The 20,476-nt window shown below is 45.4% G+C and overlaps 2 protein-coding genes across 2 annotated transcripts in view; one reads left to right on the top strand and one right to left on the bottom strand.

The window, feature by feature from the left end:
• LOC144606726 (cAMP-dependent protein kinase inhibitor alpha-like) overlaps positions 1 to 20,476 on the bottom strand; it is a 692,291-nt gene that overhangs the window by 112,640 nt on the left and 559,175 nt on the right. The gene's annotated exons all lie outside the window — the stretch shown is intronic.
• Positions 1 to 20,476, top strand: part of LOC144606621 (serine incorporator 1-like) — a 129,967-nt gene that overhangs the window by 86,255 nt on the left and 23,236 nt on the right.

Here is a 20,476-nt window from a genome sequence, read left to right as displayed (position 1 = left end):
AGTGGGATTCACTTAATAGGGGGATTGGTCTTCAACAAAACATTACATTTTAATTAGTTATTGAAACAGAAATCTTGAGGATGCATGAATGAAAGCAATATCTAATAAAGCAAGATGTCGAAACAAGGAACTGCAGATGTTGGACTATACCAAAGATAGGCACACAGTGTTGGAGTAACTCAGCGGGTCAGGCAGCATCTCTGGAGAAAAAGAATGGGTGAAGCTTCGAGTCGGGACCCTTCTTCAGACTGAATCTGAAGATTCTGTCTTCAGTCTGATAAAAGGTCCTGACCCGAAACATCACCCATCCTTTTTCTCCAGAGATGCTGCCTGATCCGCTGAGTTACTCCAGCACTTTGTGTCTAATAAAGCAAATTGGGTCCTTGAATTTACTAATGGAGGTACAGGGTATAAAAGCTAGGAAGTTATGATGAAACAGTTGGCAGACTTCAGCTGGAATTTTGCATCTGTTTATGGGCTTTACGCTCTGTCCCTCCATTAATAAACTCAAGGATCCAATTTGCTTTATAAAGAGCTTTTTTGTGTACACATTCTCAGGATTTCTGTTTCTCCAACCATTTAAAATTTTGTTTAGTTTATTTACACCTGTCCATGTTCTTCAGAGATGCTGCCTGACCAGCTGAGTTACTCCAGCACTTTGTGTCCTTCTTTGTGAACCAGCATCTGCAGTTCCTTATTTCTATTGCTTATTTTGCAACTGTTCTAGTGCCATAGTAAAGGCTCTGTTGATTTAACAGACTATAAGTCTGAATAGTCATTATCTCTAGCCCATGAGATTGAATTCTGTAAATCATAAACAAACAGTCCAAAATCTTTTGCCAGTAATGTTCTCACGTGCTGGTTTGACTCATTCTATTTTGCAATTAACAATCGTCTTTGTGAGAGTTTTATTTTCCCAATTGTGTCCTGATAAAAATACGATCATGTTCTTGCGGGTTTGTGACAATGAGTCATAGATGAAACATCTTTGCCAATGTGCCGTAATTTCTTGATTACGTGGACAGTAAATGGACAGTAAATTGGTTAGTCTGCAGTTTTGAAATGAGTCAGAAACCTTTTCTGTCATCTTGACCATACAGACAGTTCCAGCTTTAAGCGGTGAGATTTTAACCAGATCCGCAAATAACCTCGGAACAAAGAACTGCAGATGCTGGTTAATACACAAAAGGACTCAATGTGCTGAAGTAACTCAGCGGGTCATGCAGCATTCCTGAAGAACATGGATAGGTGACATGACTACGTATCTATGTCACCTATCCATGTCCTCCAGGGATGCTGCCTAACCCACTGAGTTACTCCAGCATTCTGTGCTGTACTGTTCTACGTTCAATGTCCCTCCAGCAGTTTGCTTTTTATTCAAGATTCCAGCATTGGCAGTCTCTTGTGTCTTAAATCAATGCCTCTCAAATTGATGCAAGAATTCTCATAGCTGGGCTCAAAGAATTGTAGAATTATTTTAGTTCTGGCTAAAATTTACCCCTCAGCCAAAATCACTAAAATAAAGCAGATGACCAAGTCATTTTTATTGCTGCTTTCAGTACACATACTGACCGCTGGGCTTTTCGACATTACAACAGTAACTATACATCTTAAATACTTCATGAGTTATAATGTGCTTTGGGTCATCCCGCGGTTGTGAAATCAGCCCTGTGAGACCAAATCCTTTCTCTGGTCTGATGATGGACAAGAAATGAACAGCTGCAAAAGGTGGCCTACCCTCATGTTGCCGAGATCCTGAAAACATTATGATTCATAACATCCATCAACTGGTGGCAGCCATGTGATCTGCTGGAAGAGGCCAAAGAAAATGTTAATGATAAACAATCCAGAACAACACTTTAAAAATTCCTCTCCCCGTGAAACTATATTGGCACAATTAGTTTCAGTCCGTAAGCTTGAAGAGTCATTGTCCATATTAGTTCAGTTTAGTTTAGATTTAGATTTAGATTTAGAGATACAGTGCGGAAACAGGCCCTTCGGCCCACCGAGTCCGCGCCGCCCAGCGATCCCCGCACATTAACACTATCCTACACCCACTAGGGACAATTTTTACATTTACCCAGTCAATTAACCTACATACCTGTACGTCTTTGGAGTGTGGGAGGAAACCGAAGATCTCGGAGAAAACCCATGCAGGTCACGGGGAGAACGTACAAACTCCGTACAGACGGCGCCCGTAGTCAGGATTGAACCTGAGTCTCCGGCGCTGCATTTGCTGTAAGGCAGCAACTCTACCGCTGCGCCACCGTGCCGCCCAGTTTAGTTTATTATTGTCATGTGTATAAAGATATTGTGAAAAGCCTTTGTTTGCACGCTATCCAGTCAAAGACTACACATCAATGCAAGGGTGCGGCACGGTGGCGCAGCGGTAGAGTTGTTGCCTTCCAGAGAACCGGGTTCGATCCTGGCTACAGGTGCTGTCTGCATGGAGTTTGCACGTTCTCCCCGTGACCTCCGTGGGTTTACTCCGAGAACTCCGGTTTCCTCCCACAATCCAAAGACGCACAGGTTTGTAGGCTAATTGGCTTGGTATCAATGTAAAAATTGTCCCTCGTGTAGGATAGTGTTAGTGTGCGGGGATTGCTGGTCGGTGCGGACCTGTTGAGTCGAAGGGCCTGTTTCCGCACTGTATCTTGAAAACAAACTAAAAACAATCATAGTGCAATGATAAAGGGGAAAAAGGGTGTAACATTTAGAGCAAAGATATACATTGAAGTCCGAAAAGGTCAAATTAAAGCATGTTCAAAGGTCTCAGACAAATAAATAAACAATAATAGTGTAAAGTCAAAAATAATGCCCCCAAGTCTCTGTAGATCGGTGCCTATTTGGAGGTTGTTGTGTTTAATAGCCTGATGGGTGTAGGGAATAAGCTGCTCCTGAACCTGGACATTACAGTTTTCAGGCTCCTGTACCTTTTACCACCATGGACTTTGCACTACTATTATTGCTCCACATACTTTATACATTTCTGCTATCATGGTCAAGTTTACTTAGAATAACTGATGATTTATTGTATATTCATAGTTGCTGTTGCTTTGCTTAAAGTGCCTGTAAAGTTACAACAGGTGAGAATTTCATGGTTGCGGTTCATATCCGGTGCCTATGACAAATAAATAAACAATCTTGACATTTGTGGCATAATCATTTGGATGAGATCAGGGAAGGAAAGTTATAATCATTCACATGTATTTATATTCCTCTATAAACCAATGCACTTTCTATGACGGCAAATGTTTTGAGTTGGAAATATCCGTTTGTTTTTTTTTCCTGATTACCGCACACTAGTTGGTGTCGTGAATGTAGGGGTGTGATTGTCGTTTAGGCTTGCCGGAAAATGCTGTGTCCTGCCTCCCAATTTCCCTTTTTGTGTGCAGGAGACTTCTATTCATGGACTAAGTTCACATGTGCTTTACCTGTTAGGGACATAGAAATGTACAGACCCATGACACCAATTGGTAAAGCATTAGGTTGGACAGAAGTGATAATCGCACCGACTGTACAAAACTGGCATCTTCCAAGAACACCACGGAAAAGTTGATGAAGGCATGGAATAAAGTAGACAGTAGCATAGGTTGGGTAGACAGAACCCTTTATCAAGAGTGGAAATTATCAAAGACTTCATGTCAGACTTTCAAGGTGAGAGGGGTAAAGTTTAGAGATGCGCAGGACAGGTTTGATTCAGATTTTAGATTTAGATTTAGAGATACAGCGCGGAAACAGGCCCTTCGGCCCACCGGGTCCGCGCCGCCCAGCGATCCCCGCACACTAACACTATCCTACACACACTAGGGACAATTTTTAAAAATATTTAATTAACCCAGCCAATTAACCTACATACCTGGACGTCTTTGGAGTGTGGGAGGAAACCGAAGATCTCGGAGAAAACCCACGCAGGTCACGGGGAGAACATACAAACTTCGTACAGACGGCGCCCATAGTCAGGATCGAACCTGAGTCTACGGCGCTGCATTCGCTGTAAGGCAGCAACTCTACCACTGCCCCACCGTGCTCCCTCCCTATGTTTTTACATAAAACGGTGTGGGTGGCTGAAACCAGCTGCCAGGGATGGTGATGGAGAATGATATGATAGTGGTGTTTAAGAGGCTTTTGGATACGCACATAGAAATATAGGGAATGGGGGGGAGATGGATCATGTGCAGGCAGATGAGAGTAGTTTATCTTGGCATCATGTTAGGCACAGACATTGTGGGACAAAGGGCCTGTCCCTATACTGCCCTGTCAGGAGAGTGTTTGAAGAAAAAGAACATTAAAAGGATGGGTGATGTTGGTTGGGCCAGCACATGCTGTACATGTTGCCAAAGGAAAGATTAATTTAGAATCCTCACTTAATTCAAAACTAGAGAGCAAGATTTGCACCCATTATACCGGTTCCTACTACATCTTTCTCCCCTCACATTAAACCAATGTCCTCTGGTTCTTGATTCCCCAACTCTGGGTAAAAGACTATGTGCATTTACCCTATCTATTCCTCTCGTGATCTTTTACACCTCTATCAAACTAAACCTATTGTTTTTGATAATTGAACGAATCACTTTGGAATATTACATTTGAAAAAGAACCATCAAAATAATTATAGATTTCATCTTCCATTTGGTTTCTTTATATGATATGCTAATTAAAAATATCTTTTGCAAGCTACAGAAGCTGAATGTTCTAAAATAGCATCAGAAATGTTTCTCGGTTCATGTTACGTTGCAATTATGGAACAACCTTGCGTTCTAGATGAAGATCCAATTGCAAGTCTATTGCAAAGGAATAGGAGTTTTTTCAAGGCGTTTAACATGCCCTCCAAACCTGACAGAGGCAAAAGTAGGTGGGGAAAAAAATCAGCAGAAGAACCAAACAAGGTGACGAAAGCATTTGAAAGATTTGCAAACTACAGAGGAAAATAAGGACAGAAGCAAATGCTGGCCGGGATTTCTATATTAAGTGCAGGTTCGTTTTCATTTTAACCTACTCCATTTATAGAAACAAACAGAAGCTCAATTTTCAAATCTGACATTATAAAACATATCAGCAGGTGGCCTTGAGAGGTCCTATGGCATCATTTCAATCAAGACCACAAGACTTCTTCCCAGTATGCTGGCCTGACAGAATCCCTGACAGGGTAATGCATAAAAACAGATAATCTCTTCATTATCGGTGGTTGTTCTGGGACATGCCTAGTTCACCACATTACTGAGGTGAATACGGGTCTTCGAGTACTTCTTAATCATATCATATCATATCATATATCTACAGCCGGAAACAGGCCTTTTCGGCCCTCCAAGTCCGTGCCGCCCAGTGATCCCCGTACATTAACACTATCCTACACCCACTAGGGACAATTTTTACATTTACCCAGCCAATTAACCTACATACCTGTACGTCTTTGGAGTGTGGGAGGAAACCGAAGATCTCGGAGAAAACCCACGCAGGTCACGGGGAGAACGTACAAACTCCTTACAGTGCAGCACCCGTAGTCAGGATCGAACCTGTGTCTCCGGCGCTGCATTCGCTGTAAAGCAGCAACTCTACCGCTGCGCTACCGTGCGGTAATAATAATAATAATAATGCATTACATTTATATAGTGCTTTTCAAACACTCAAAGACACTTTGCAGGGATTACTAGAACATAGAGAAGAAAATAAATAGATAAATAAGTAAACGAACAGAAAAAGGAGACAGAAGGTGAGGTGACGGTCAGTGGTTGAAGGCAGTGCTGAACAGGTGAGACTTCAGTGATGTTTTGAATGTGGTGAGTGAGGAGGAGTCTCTGACGGTTTGGGGTAGTGAGTTCCAGGGGGTGGGAGCAGCGATGGAGAAAGCCCTGTCCCCCCAGGATCTGAGTTTGGTCCGGATGGGGGGGGACAGGAGGTTGGCAGCAGCAGAGCGGAGGGTGCAGGTGGGAGTGTGCCTGTGGAGGAGGTCAGTCAGGTAGGATGGGGCCAGGTTAAGGAGGGCTTTGTAGGTCATGAGGAGGATTTTGTACTGGATTCTCTGGGGGATGGGGAGCCAGTGGAGCTTGTAAAGGACGGGGGTGATATGGTCACGGATCGGGGAGTGGGTGAGTAGACGGGCAGCGGAGTTTTGAATGTATTGAAGTTTACTGATGATTTTTGAGGGTGAGCCATAGAGGAGGCTGTTGCAGTAGTCCAGACGGGAGGTGATGAAGGCGTGGATGAGGGTTTCTGCAGCTGTGGAGGAGAGGGATGGACGGAGACGGGCAATGTTTTTGAGGTGGAAAAAGGCTGTCTTTGTGATGTGTTTGATGTGTTTGTCGAAGGAGAGGGTTTGATCAAAGATGATTCCAAGATTCTCAGGCTGTAAAGCACTTTGGAAGGTTCCAATGTTCTGAAAATCATGACCATCAGAGTCAAGTTCTTTTTTTACCACCTGCCCTTTACACAGTTGGTATCTGGTGATGTAAGGAATGTTTGTCAGTCTGAAAGGAATATGGCATTTGGCCAGCAGTATTGATTGATAGCGACCCAGGCCATCTGTCCACATGGGTGGTTGAGTTAGCTCAAAGAATCTCTGGGCAGATATTCAATAGAGATTCCATTCCCCATCAGCAAGACCTCACGCCGTCCACTTCTTTCTAGAACATAGATCCAACTAATTAGTCATGGAGTCACACAGTGTGGAAACAGGCCCATGGGACCAACTTGCCCACGTCAACCCACATGTCCCATCTGCACTAGTCCCACCTGCCTGCGTTTAGCCCATCTCAAGTCAAGTCAAGTCAAGTTTATTTGTCACATACACATACACGATGTGCAGTGAAATGAAAGTGGCAATGCCTGCGGATTGTGCAACAACAACAAAAATTACAGTTACAGCATATAAATTAAAGTTAATACAGAGAAGACAAAATTTAGTCCCTGGTGTTATAAAAGTTAACCATCCTGATGGCCTGTGGGAAGAAACTCTGTCTCATCCTCTCCGTTTTCACAGCGTGACAGCGGAGGCGTTTGCCTGACCGTAGCAGCTGGAACAGTCCGTTGCTGGGGTGGCAGGGGTCCCTCATAATCTTGCTTGTTCTGGATCTGCACCTCCTGATGTATAGGTCCTGCAGGGGGGCGAGTGTAGTTCCCATGGTGCGTTCTGTCGAACGCACTACTCTTTGCAGGGCCTTCCTGTCCTGGGCAGAGCTGTTCCCAAACCAGACTGTAATGTTGCCAGACAGGATGCTCTCTACAGCCCCAAAGTAGAAGCAATGAAGGATCCTCAGAGACACTCTGAATTTCCTCAGCTGTCTAAGGTGGTAAAGGCGCTGCTTTGCCTTACCCACCAGTGCGGCAATGTGTGTTGTCCATGTCAGATCCTCTTTGATGTGGACTCCCAGGTAGTTAAAACTGCTCACCCTATCCACAGTAGACCCATTTATTTTAAGTGGCGTGTACGTCCTTGGATGTTGAGCCCTTCTAAATTCCACAATCAGCTCCTTAGTTTTTTTGATATTCAAGAGGAGGCTATTGTCCCAACACCAGAGTGCCAGATAGACAATAGACAATAGGTGCAGGAGGAGGCCATTCGGCCCTTCGAGCCAGCACCGCCATTCAATGTGATTATGGCTGATCATTCTCAATCAGTACCCCGTTCCTGCCTTCTCCCCATACCCCCTGACTCCGCTATCCTTAACAGCTCTATCCAGCTCTCTCTTGAATGCATTCAGAGAATTGGCCTCCACTGCCTTCTGAGGCAGAGAATTCCACAGATTCACAACTCTCTGACTGAAAAAGTTTTTCCTCATCTCAGTTACTAAATGGCCTACCCCTTATTCTTAAACTGTGGCCACCTCCTCCCGGTAGGCCTTCTCATGGTTGTCGGAGATCCGGCCCACCACCACAGTGTCATCAGCAAACTTGATGATGGTGTTTGAACCTGTCCTATCCATGTACCTGTCCAAATGTGGATGTGGAGTCCTTGTTCCAAATCGAGACTGGCATCACTCCACTACTCTTTCTCCACTGCATTGACATCTGCATTTGGGCTGCCTCCTGCACACCTGTGTGAAAATCATCAATTTTATCCACTTCACTACCAACTTCTACCTCACCCTCAAATTCACTTGGACTATTTCCAATACCTCTCTCCATTTTCTGGACCTTGCTGTCTCCAGAAGACAAGAAGACAATCTTCCGAAGACAACCTACCCACTGACGTTGACTATAAATCCAATGACATCCACATCCACGCCAAAGACGTACAGGTATGTAGGTTAATTGGCTGGGTAAATGTAAAAATTGTCCCTAGTGGGTGTAGGATAGTGTTAATGTACGGGGATCGCTGGGCGGCACGGACTTGGTGGGCCGAAAAGGCCTGTTTCCGGCTGTATATATATGATATGATGATATGATGATATGATATGATATCTATCTAGGCTACGCCACCCTCCCACCTTCTTGCATGTCAAAGATGTTGTCTCTTTCTCTCTGTTTTTCCGTCTACGCTGCGTCTGTTCTTGATATGAGGCTTTCAACTCCAGGATTTCTGAAATGTCCTACACAGATCTGGCTCCCTCTCTGCTGCGGTTGATGGAACCCTCACCCTCATCTCCTCCATTCCCCGCATTACTGCTTTCTTCATCAGCCACACTTTCCCCGACACAGGGACCACCACACTCTCCATGACTCCCCGGTTCACTCATCCCTCTCCAGCGGATTTTTTTTCCGTTCCCGATTCCGGCATCTGCAGTGTCCTGTGTAACCATATTCCTCCCATGGATGCATGGGCAAATGACCCGCTTAGTCACTCCAGCACTCTGTCTCCATGTTTAGTCTTTTCCTTGGCTGGTTGGCATGCAAACAAAAGCTTCTCATTGTACCTCGATACATGTGACAATGATAAACTAATCTAAACTAAACTAAGATAACATCATTCAGCTGAAGAGCTGGATGGGAAAATTTTCAGATGGACAAATATAATCTCCTGGGAGATGTTTTGAAGATTTGGGAAGTTCTATTATTCACCCTTCCAACAATACCATCAGAAATAGATGATTCATTCATTATCACATTACAGTTCATGTAACTTCACTGTAGACAGATTGATCACCGCACTTTGCACAATACAACATATCAAAGGCACTTTGGTGGTTCTGATGGATTTTGAGATGCTCTAACCTTGTAATAGATGCTATGTGAATTGAATTCTATTTTATTTCCTCTGTCTGTGTGACATGGGCCACGTTAAATTTATTAAGTTGGTTTAAAAATTGTATAATGATCTCAGTTTTATCCCACAGCTCATTAATCTGTTACGCACATCAAGTGAGAAAGTATGTTGAGAAATATGCTTCCAATACAGAGGGTTTCAACAGTTTGATAACTCTAGTCACAATGGAATGTCTGTGTGCTGGCAAATGCTGCAAAATAAAGGAAATGCCAATCTAGCGTAGGAAGATGTGTCACTTCTAATAATGTATCCTCATGGTTCTCTATGAATACATCATGACAAAACACTTTGGAAGGTGATCATGTACAGTAAAATAGAAGAGCAGAGTTTGTACAACACCATGAAAATAAAGGAGTATGTTAAAATTCTCCTCAGAGAGCACTGGAGGCAGGGTTGTGCATTTCCAGATCAGATAAAGCATGGTTAGATATAATATAAGAAGATAACTGCAGATGCTGGTACAAATCAAAGGTTTTTATTCACAAAATGCTGGAGTAACTCAGCAGGTCAGGCAGCATCTCGGGAGAGAAGGAATGGGTGACGTTTTTGGGTCGAGACCCTTCCTCAGTCTGAGGAAGGGTCTCGACCCGAAACGTCACCCATTCCTTCCCTCCAAAGATGCTGCCTGACCTGCTGAGTTACTCCAGCATTTTGTGAATAAAAGCATGGTTAGATACAGTTTAGGTTCATTAGTGTCACATGTACTGAGGTACAGTAAAAGCTTTGTTTTTGCATGCTATCCAAACAGATCAGATATCTATATCTATACACTAAAACTCTCGTTTGTTTGTTTGTTTGTTCCTGAACTACAGGCAAAACAGTACACGATCGGGTGGCAGTTTTAGGCCCACCTTACTCACCGTCGTCCCTTTGGTGCTAATGGAAGAAGTTTCATTGAAATCGGTGTTATATTTTTTAAGTTATTCACATTTTTAAGTTAAAATCTATCTACTAGGGGGAGAGGGGGGGAGGAGGGGGGAGGGAGGAGGGGGGAGGGAGGAGGGAGGAGGGAGGAGGGGGGAGGGGGTGCTGCACCAATGCAGAAGAGGTTTGGGCCCAACAGGTCCACTTGGTCTAGTACATAAATAAAATCAGTGCAAATTCAACTATAATAGGCCGAGCAAAGGGCAGTGCAGAATATAATTGTCAGCATAACAGTGCATCTGTTTAGACACACAGCGTGGCAACAGGCCTTTTGGCCCACCGAGTCCGCGCAGACCAGCAGTCACACTGTATACTAGCACTATCCTACACACTAGGGACAATTTACACCTTTTTTTCCAACCGAAGCCAACTATCCTACAAAACGATACATCTTTGGAGTGTGGGAGGAAACCGGAGCACCCGGAGATAACCCACGTGGTCACAGGGAGAACTTACAACTCCGTACAGACAACACCCGTAGTCAGGATCGAACCCGGGACTCTGGTACTTTAACGCACACTACCGCTGCGCCACTGTGCCGCACCGTTTCTATAGACAAAGACCAATGTTCTCAATGGGGTAGAGGTGAATTGAACAGTACCCTAGCTTGTGGAGGGATCATTCAAAAGCTCGATAATGGAGTGGAAGAGCATTTCCTAAGTCTGCTGGTTTGTGCTTTCAAGCAAGAGAACCAAAAATATACTTCAACCACTCTCCTGATTTAATGCTGTTGAGTGTTCAGACATTAAAAACAAGGCTTCTTGTTTGCATCCGCACTGTGATTGGGAGCAGTCCAGGTCTCCATTCTGAGTTTACCCAGGATTTATCACATCGGTTTGGATGGTGATAGATGCAAGCACTTTCATGATCTCTACGTGAATGTCTTTTGTCTCTCTGCGTTTCTCTCTGTCTAATGCAGACAGAAAACCATAAGCAAGGAGACTCAAAGACAGACACAAGAAGCTGGAGTAACTCAGCGGGACCCGAAACGTCTCGACCCGAAACGTCACCCATTCCTTCTCTCCAGAGATGCTGCCTGTCGCGTTGAGTTACTCCAGCTTTTTGTGTCTATCTTTGGTTTAAATCAGCATCTGCAGTTCCTTCCTACACAGCAAGGAGACACAGTCAGTCCAATAGCAAGCAAAGTGAGGGCCAGCATCAGGCGGCTGAATGTGTTGCGATCAGACGTTGAGTGATCAATGCCAACATTCTGGGCAAAGATCCAGAGAGAGCTGAAACCCTGTGTTTGCAGAGTTTCCTGTAATGAAAGTGCAAAACACCCCTTCATTTTACAGGCTGCTAATTCTCTGACTTCTGTTCATGAAACTATCAATTAAATGCTAATTAATGGTATTTGAACCGTTTTAATGGCATCTCAGTTGTGTGGACAAAGTCATTTTGGCTTTCTTGGGGGAGGCACTGGGTTCACAAAGGTCACAGATTCTTTGAATGTTTATTGCAAAGAAACATGAAAAATAGGTGCAGGAGTAGGGCATTCGGCCCTTCGAGCCAGCACCGCCATTCAATATGATTATGGCTGATCATCCAAAATCAGTACCCCGTTCCTGCTTTCTCCCCATATCCCTTGATTCCGTTAGCCCGAAGAGCTGTATCTCTCTTGAAAACATCCAGTGAATTGGCCTCCACTGCCTTCTGTGGCAGAGAATTCCACAGATTCACAACTCTCTGGGTGAAAAAGTTTTTCCTCATCTCAGTCTTAAGTGACCTGCCCCTTATTCTTAAACTGTGACCCCTGGTTCTGGACTCCCCCAAAACATCGGGAACATTTTTTCCTGCTTCTAACCTGTCCAATCCCTTAAGAATTTTATATGTTTCTTAACATATAATATTCAATTCCAGTGAATTCAGTGAAGGAGGCCAATTGGCCCATTGACATCTTTCTGGCATATTCAAAAGCATAGTCAAGGACACATACAGCATGGAAACAGCCCTTTGGCCCAACTTGCCTACGTCAACCAAGATGCCTAGAAGGTGGTGAATATGTGAAATTCATTGCCACAGATGGCTGTGGAGGCAAGTCATTGAGATTTGTTAAAGTGGAAATTGATAGGCTCTTGATTAATAGGGGTGTCAAAGGCAATGGGCAAAAGCAGGAGAATGGGGTTGAGAGAAAAACAGATCAGGCCGAAGAAGGGTCTCGACCTGAAACGTCACCCAATCCTTCTCTCTGGAGATGCTGCCTGTCCCGCTGAGTCCCGCTGAGTTACTCCAGCATTTTGTGCCTATCTTATGTTTCGTGATACTTGTACTGAACTGTGTACAAAAATGAATTTCACTGTACCTCGCTACATTTGACAAATAATGTACCCTACCATACCATAAAGGTTTGATGGGCCAAATGGTCTATTTCTGCTCCTACGTCTTGTGATTATATGACAAAAGGTGAGATCTCTGGCTGCCTTCTCCTTCTCTTCACCCGCCCCACACACTCTCCTCAAAATAACTCTGGGTTATTGAAGGAGAAGCCTACCTTGCGCGTTGTTCATTACTCAGAGCTGAAATGCTGCCCTGATTATCAGCAGTGAAGCTGGTGGACTGCTGAGAAAAACTCACAATGATTGATAATCATCATTACAGGAGTACTTGGATCCCAGCTTGAGATCTTTGTTTTGTCTGGGTCTTAATCAGCCCATGCAGAGATTTTCTCAGATACAAGCAGGTTTCTTACATTTTCTTTTCCTGGAGCTTTGACATTCTCTGTAATGCTGCAGTTGCTCCGTTGCTTGGCAATGTCACCACATAGCACAAAGGTTAATGGAAATAAACTCAGATACAAACTGGATAATGAATAACACTTCGATGGTGTTCGACCTCACGTAAACCTTAATGCCTCAGATGCAGCTCCTATTTGTGTAGTTTGAGTAAAAAGAGGCACCTTTGATCAAAATGGAATTGTAACTGACTTTACTTTCGAGATTCAGCGCGGAAATAGGTCGTTCAGCTGACCAGTGATCCCCGCACACAAACACTATCCTACACATACAAGGATCAATTTACAATTTTACAAAGCCAATTAGCCTACATACCTGTACGTATTTGGAAAATGGGAGAAAGCCGGAGATCCCGGAGAAAACCAACGCAGGTCATGGAGAGAAGGTACAAACTCCGTACTGACAGCATCCGTAGTCAGGATCAAACCCAGTCTCTGGTGCTGCAAGGCCGCACCTCTACCGCTGCGCCACCGTGCTGCCCTTCTATATATATATGCACTAAGTATATATATATATACACATACTTAGTTCAGGAAAAAGTGAGGGTGGAACAGCAGTAAATTATTATTCATGACATACCACATAAATTTTACAAATGAACTTACTCCTTTACAATTTCCTCTCATTAATTATTCGCAATAGCTGGTAGAACTTAACATGAAAAAAGCTGGCAACCATTTTTATTTCATTCTTATATTTATCTATCCTCCAAGCTGAAGCTCTGGAGACCAATTATTGCTGAAAAATAGGTTATCAACCCATGGAACACCGGCCATTAAAAATGTGAACATTTATAACATTTACAATGAAGATGCTGTGTTTAAATTTAAAAAAAGATAGTATTATGATTCATGTACCCAGAGAGTTGTGAATTTGTGGAATTCACCCAGAGTTGTGAATTTGTGGAATTCTCTGCCACAGAAGGCAGTGGAGGACAAATCACTGGATACATTCAAAAGAGATTTAGATAGAGCTCTTAGGGCTAATGGAATCAAGGGATATGGGGAGAAGGCAGGAACGGGGTACTGATTGTGGATGATCAGCCATGATCACATTGAATGGCAGTGCTGGCTCGAAGGGCCGAAGGGCCGAATGGCCTACTCCTGCACCTTTTGTCTATGTATCTATGTACATCTGGATCAAGCATTTACAAATGTTGAAGGCCCAGCACAATACCAAAGGAGTGCTAAACTTCTAATTGTATCATGCCTTTGTGGAGACCATGTGTGTGGGGATGCACTTTGGGAGGTCAAATGTAAGGGGAGAATATATAGTTAATGTGCAGGGTCCTTAACAGCATTTGAAGTAAAACTACCAAACCCACCCCCACTCAGTGGTATAATAACCTTAGAAACATAGACATAGAAAATAGGTGCAGGAGGAGGCCATTCGGCCCTTCGAGCCAGCACCACCATTCATTGTGATCATGGCTGATCATCCCCAATCAATAACCCGTGCCTGCCTTCTCCACGTATCCCTTGATTCCCCTAGAGCTCTATCTAACTCTCTCTTTAATCCATCCAGTGATTTGGCTTCCACTGCCCTCTGTGGCAGAGAATTCCACAAATTCACAACTCTCTGGGTGAAAAAGTTTTTTCTCACCTCAGTTTTAAATGGCCTCCCCTTTATTCTAAGACTGTGGCACCTGGTTCTGGACTCAATAGACAATAGACAATAGACAATAGGTGCAGGAGTAGGCCATTCAGCCCTTCGAGCCAGCACCGCCATTCAATGCGATCATGGCTGATCACTCTCAATCAGTACCCCGTTCCTGCCTTCTCCCCATACCCCCTCACTCCGCTATCCTTAAGAGCTCTATCCAGCTCTCTCTTGAAAGCATCCAACGAACTGGCCTCCACTGCCTTCTGAGGCAGAGAATTCCACACCTTCACCACCCTCTGACTGAAAAAGTTCTTCCTCATCTCCGTTCTAAATGGCCTACCCCTTATTCTCAAACTGTGGCCCCTTGTTCTGGACTCCCCCAACATTGGGAACATGTTATCTGCCTCTAATGTGTCCAATCCCCTAATTATCTTATATGTTTCAATAAGATCCCCCCTCATCCTTCTAATTCCAGTGTATACAAGTCTAAATTCCAGTGTATACGCCCAACATTGGGAACATTTTTCCTGCATCTAGCTTGTCCAGTCCTTTTATAATTTTATGTTTCTATAAGATCCCCTCTCATCCTTCTAAACTTCAATGAATACAAGCCTAGTCTTTTCAATCTTTCCTCATATGTCAGTCTCGCCATCCCAGGGATCAACCTCGTGAACCTACGCTGCACTGCCTCAATTACAAGGATGTCCTTCCTCAAATTAGGAGACCAAAACTGTACACAATACTCCAGATGTGGTCTTACCAGGGCCCTATACATCTGCAGAAGAACCTCTTTACTCCTATACTGAAATCCTCTTGTTATGAAGGCCAACATTCCATTAGCTTTCTTCACTGCCTGCTGTACCTGCACGCCAACTTTCAGTGACTGGTGTACAAGGACACCCAGGTCTCGCTGCACCTCCCCCTTACCTAACCTAACTCCGTTGAGATAATAATCTGCCTCCTTGTTTCTGCCGCCAAAGTGGATGACCTCACATTTATCTACATTATACTGCATCTGCCACGCATCTGCCCACTCACTCAACCTGTCCAGGTCACCCTGCAACCTCCTAACATCCTCTTCACAGTTTACACTGCCACCCAGCTTTGTGTCATCCGCAAACTTGTAAGTGTTGCTTCTAATTCCCTCTTCCAAATCATTAATATATATGGTAAACAGTTGCGGCACCAACACCGAGCCTTGCGGCACTCCACTCGCCACTGCCTGCCATTCTGAAAAGGACCCGTTTACTCCTACTCTTTGTTTCCTGTCTGCCAACCAATTTTCTATCAATGTCAACACCCTACCCCCAATACCATGTGCTCTAATTTTAGTCATCAATCTCCCATGTGGGACCTTATCAAAAGCTTTCTGAAAGTCTAGATACTACATCCACTGGCTCTCCATCATCCATTTTACTTGTCACGTCATCAAAAAATCCCAGAAGATTAGTCAAGCATGATTTCCCTTTCATAAATCCATGCTGACTTGGACTTATCCTTTTACTGCTATCCAAATGCACTGTTATTACCTGTTTAATAATTGACTCCAGCATCTTTCCCACTACCGGTCAGGCTAACTGGGGTAATTCCCCGTTTTCTCTCTCGCTCCTTTCTTGAAAAGTGGGATAACATTAGCTATCCTCCAATCCACAGGAACTGATCCTGAATCTTTTGAACATTGGAAAATGATCACCAATGCGTCCACTATTTCTAGAGCCACCTCCCTGAGAACCCTGGGATGCAGACCATCAGGCCCTGGGGATTTATCATCCTTCAGTCCCATTAGTCTACCCAATACTATTTCTCGCCTAATGAAAATTTCATTCAGTTTCTCTAACCCCTAGATCCTCTGTCCTCCAGTACATCTGGAAGATTGTTTGTACCTGTTCAACTCATTTGCCATTTCCTTGTTACCCATAATAATTTCACCCGTGTCTGCCTTCAAGGGACCCACATTTGACTTTGCTACTCTTTTTTTCTTAACATATCTAAAGAAGCTTTGACTGTCCTTCTTTATATTCTTGGCCAGCTTCCTCTCGTACTTCATCTTTTCAGCCCGTCTTGCCTGTTTTGTTATCTTCTGTTGTCCTGTGAAAGTTTCCCAATCCTCTGGCTTCCGGCTACTCTTTGCTGTGTTATACATCTTTTCTTTTAGTTTTATTCCATCCCTAACTTCCCTTGTCAGCCATGGTTGCCTCCTACTCCCCTTAGAATCTTTCTTCCTTTTTGGAATGAAATGATCCTGCGTCTTCCGGATTATGCCCAGAAATTCCTGCCATTGATGTTCCACCGTCAATCCTGCTAGGATCCCTTTCCAGTCTTCCTTGGCCAGCTCCTCTCTCATGCCTTCATAGTCCCCTTTGTTCAACTGCAACACTGACTCTTCCGATTGAACCTTCTCCTTCTCAAATTGCAGATTAAAACTAATCATATTATGATCACTACCTCCAAGCGGTTCCTTTACCTTGAGTTCTCTTATCAAATCTGGTTCATTGGACAACACCAAATCCAGAATTGCCTTTTCTCTGGTCGGCTCCATTACAAGCTGCTCTAAGAATCCATCTCGGAGGCACTCTACAAACTCTTTTTTTTGGGGTCCAGAACCAACCTGATTTTCCCAGTCTACCTGCATATTGAAATCCCCCATCACCACAGTGGCATTACCTGTCTTACATGCCAGTTTTAACTCCTGCTGCATCTTACACCCTACATCCGGGCTACTATTTGGGGGTCTGTAGATAACACCAATTAGTGTCTTCTTGCCTTTACAATTCCTCAACTCAATCCACAGTGACTCTACCTCGTCACCCCTCGCAAGGGACTGAATTTCATCCCTCACTAGCAGAGCTACCCCACCGCCTCTGCCCACTTGCCTGTCCTTTCTATAGGACGTATAACCCTGAATATTAAGTTCCCAGGCCCGATCCTCCTGCAGCCACGTCTCTGTAATCCCCACAATGTCATATCTTTGTCATATCCCCACAAGGTATCCCCCAAGGCTCAGTCCTTGGCCCCCTCCTCTTCATCCTCTACCTGTTCCCCCTTGGTCAATTAATCCGCCGTCATGGTCTCAACTTCCACTGCTTCGCCGATGATATCCAGCTCCTCATCTCCACCAAGTCAATCTCCACCACCACACACTCTACACTGACAAACTGCATCTCTGAAATAAAATCTTGGCTTCAATCAAATTTCCTCAAACTCAACTGCAACAAATCTGAAATCATCATCATTGGTCCAAAAACGCTCACCAAATCCACCCACAACTTCACCCTCAATATTGATGGTTTCCCAGTATCCACCTCCCCTCACATCCGGAATCTTGGAATCATCTTTGATCAAACCCTCTCCTTCGACAAACACATCAAACACATCACAAAGACAGCCTTCTTCCACCTCAAAAACATTGCCCGTCTCCGTCCATCCCTCTCCTTCACAGCTGCAGAAACCCTCATCCACGCCTTCATCACCTCCCGTCTGGACTACTGCAACAGCCTCCTCTATGGCTCACCCTCAAAAATCATCAGTAAACTTCAATACATTCAAAACTCCGCTGCCCGTCTACTCACCCACTCCCCGATCCGTAACCATATCACCCCCCGTCCTTTACAAACTCCACTGGCTCCCCATCCCCCAGAGAATCCAATACAAAATCCTCCTCATGACCTACAAAGCCCTCCATAACCTGGCCCCATCCTGTTGTGATATTGCTGGGACTACTTTGTGTATCCAAGAACTACTTTGTATGGCTGTGTATATAAGTGATGGGTGTGATTAGGCGGTCACTCTGGATCCAGGCGGCCTTGGAATAAACAGCCTGGAGTACAAGCTCCACCATGATAACATCTTAAACATGTGCACTCGTGGTCCGTCCAAAGTCACAACAAAGGTACAACAGGTACCGGACCACGAAGAACAACATGGTGGCAGCGGTTTGGTGTTTCGCCTAGGGAGGGAATGAAGCATGCCCGAGCAGAAAAGGTTAAAAAGAAGAAAAAAAAGAAGAAAAAAAAGCCCTGAAGGGAAACAAAACAAAAGAAAAGTTTCCAGCTCGGTACGGGACGTTTGGAGTGCATCCCGACAGAGCCAGTGTGAGTTGGTATAGTTACCTGCTCAGTAGTCGGCGCCGAGTTGCCGACGTGACGCTGCAAGCTGCTGGGGGAGGTGCGTGTAGGCCCACGTCGCGCCCCAGCACCTGTGTAGGCCCGAGATTAGAAGCCTGCGACTGCTTCGCGGGGGAGAGACCGGGAGACCCGACACACACGGAGATGTGCGGTGACCGGGGAAGACCGACACCCATGGAGGTGTGCGGCAACCGGAGGAGACCGGGAGATCCGACACCCACGGAGGTGTGCGGTGACCGGGGAAGACCGACACCCACGGTGGTGTGCGGCGACCGGGGGAGGCTGACACCCACGGAGGTGTGCGGCGACCGGGAGAGCCCTGGAGGAGACCGACACCCACGGAGGTGTGCGGCGACTGGAGGGACCGACCACCCGCGGAGGTGCAGCGGCCGGTAAGGCCGAGGCACTGCGTACTTACCCAGGCGCGTCGACCGTAGAGTCGGGACGGCCCTGGGCCCGAGGCAGCGGCAGAGCGTTCGAATTTGAGCGGCAGCTGCCGGGAGCACCTGTGGGCGGGGCCAGGGAGCACCTGTGGGCGGGGCCAGCGGCAGCGTGTTCGAAAAGTTGAACGGCAGCTGCCGGGGAGCACTTGTGGGCGGGGCCAGCGCACCGCGATTACAGCAGTGCCAGCCCAGCAGTGGGAGCCCAGCAGTGGGAGCCCAGCAGTGCCAGCCCAGCAGTGGGAGCCCAGCAGTGCCAACCCAGTAGTGGGAGCCCAGCAGTGCCAACCCAGTAGTGGGAGCCCAGCAGTGCCAGCCCAACAGTGAGAGCCCAGCAGTGGGAGCCCAGCAGTGCCAACCCAGCAGTGGGAGCCCAGCAGTGCCAACCCAGCAGTGCCAGCCCAGCAGTGGGAGGCCAACAGTGGCAGGCAAATCATGGTGGTGGAGCATCTAGAGCCTACACTACGTTTGATCTACACAGCACGTCTTCTTGAGGGGAAGATATGGAACAAAATGAATATTTTGTGTTTAATGACCTGTGTAGTGATCTGTGTAATGAAAGCTTAATGTATTATATTTGATGTTTTTGTATATAAATGTATATATCTGTGGAGTGACCACATGGAGTGAGTGACCACCCGGAGTGAGTGACCACACGGAGATGAGTGACCACCCAGAGGTGAGTGACCACACGGAGATGAGTGACCACCCGGAGATGAGTGACCACCCGGAGATGAGTGAAATTCCGCAGAGGAGTGACCACCATGATGGCGAAAAAAGCAATTGTGTTTAGTTGTGTTATTGGTTTTGTTTGCAAATAGCAATGGTGTTTTGGTTTTGCTTGTTAAATATATTTTAGCCCTCGAATGGTAAAGAAAACAATTTTATATAAGACAAGGGGGATGTTGTAATATATAAGGCAAGGGGGATGTTGTGATATTGCTGGGACTACTTTGTGTATCCAAGAACTACTTTGTATGGCTGTGTATATAAGTGATGGGTGTGATTAGGCGGTCACTCTGGATCCAGATGACCACGGAATAAACAGCCTGGAATTGAGCTCCAGCATTGTAACCTTTTATACACGTGTACTTGTGGTCCGTCCAGAGTCACTAAAGGTACAACAGTTACCGGACCACGAAGTACAACACATCCTACCTGACTGACCTCCTCCACAGGCACACTCCCACCTGCACCCTCCGCTCTGTTGCTGCCAATCTCCTGTCCCCCCCCCATCCGGACCAAAATCAGATCCTGGGGGGACAGGGCTTTCTCCATCGCTGCTCCCACCCTATGGAACTCACTACCCCAAACCGTCAGAGACTCCTCCTCACTCACCACATTCAAAACATCACTGAAGTCTCACCTCTTCAGCACTGCCTTCAACCACTGAAGGTCACCTCATCTTCTGTCTCCTTTCTCTGTTCGTTTACTAATTTATCTATTTATTCA

Source organism: Rhinoraja longicauda, chromosome 27 (genome assembly GCF_053455715.1).
Source record: "Rhinoraja longicauda isolate Sanriku21f chromosome 27, sRhiLon1.1, whole genome shotgun sequence".
NCBI classification, from domain to species: domain Eukaryota; kingdom Metazoa; phylum Chordata; class Chondrichthyes; order Rajiformes; family Arhynchobatidae; genus Rhinoraja; species Rhinoraja longicauda.
This window is presented reverse-complemented; position numbering and strand designations above follow the sequence as displayed.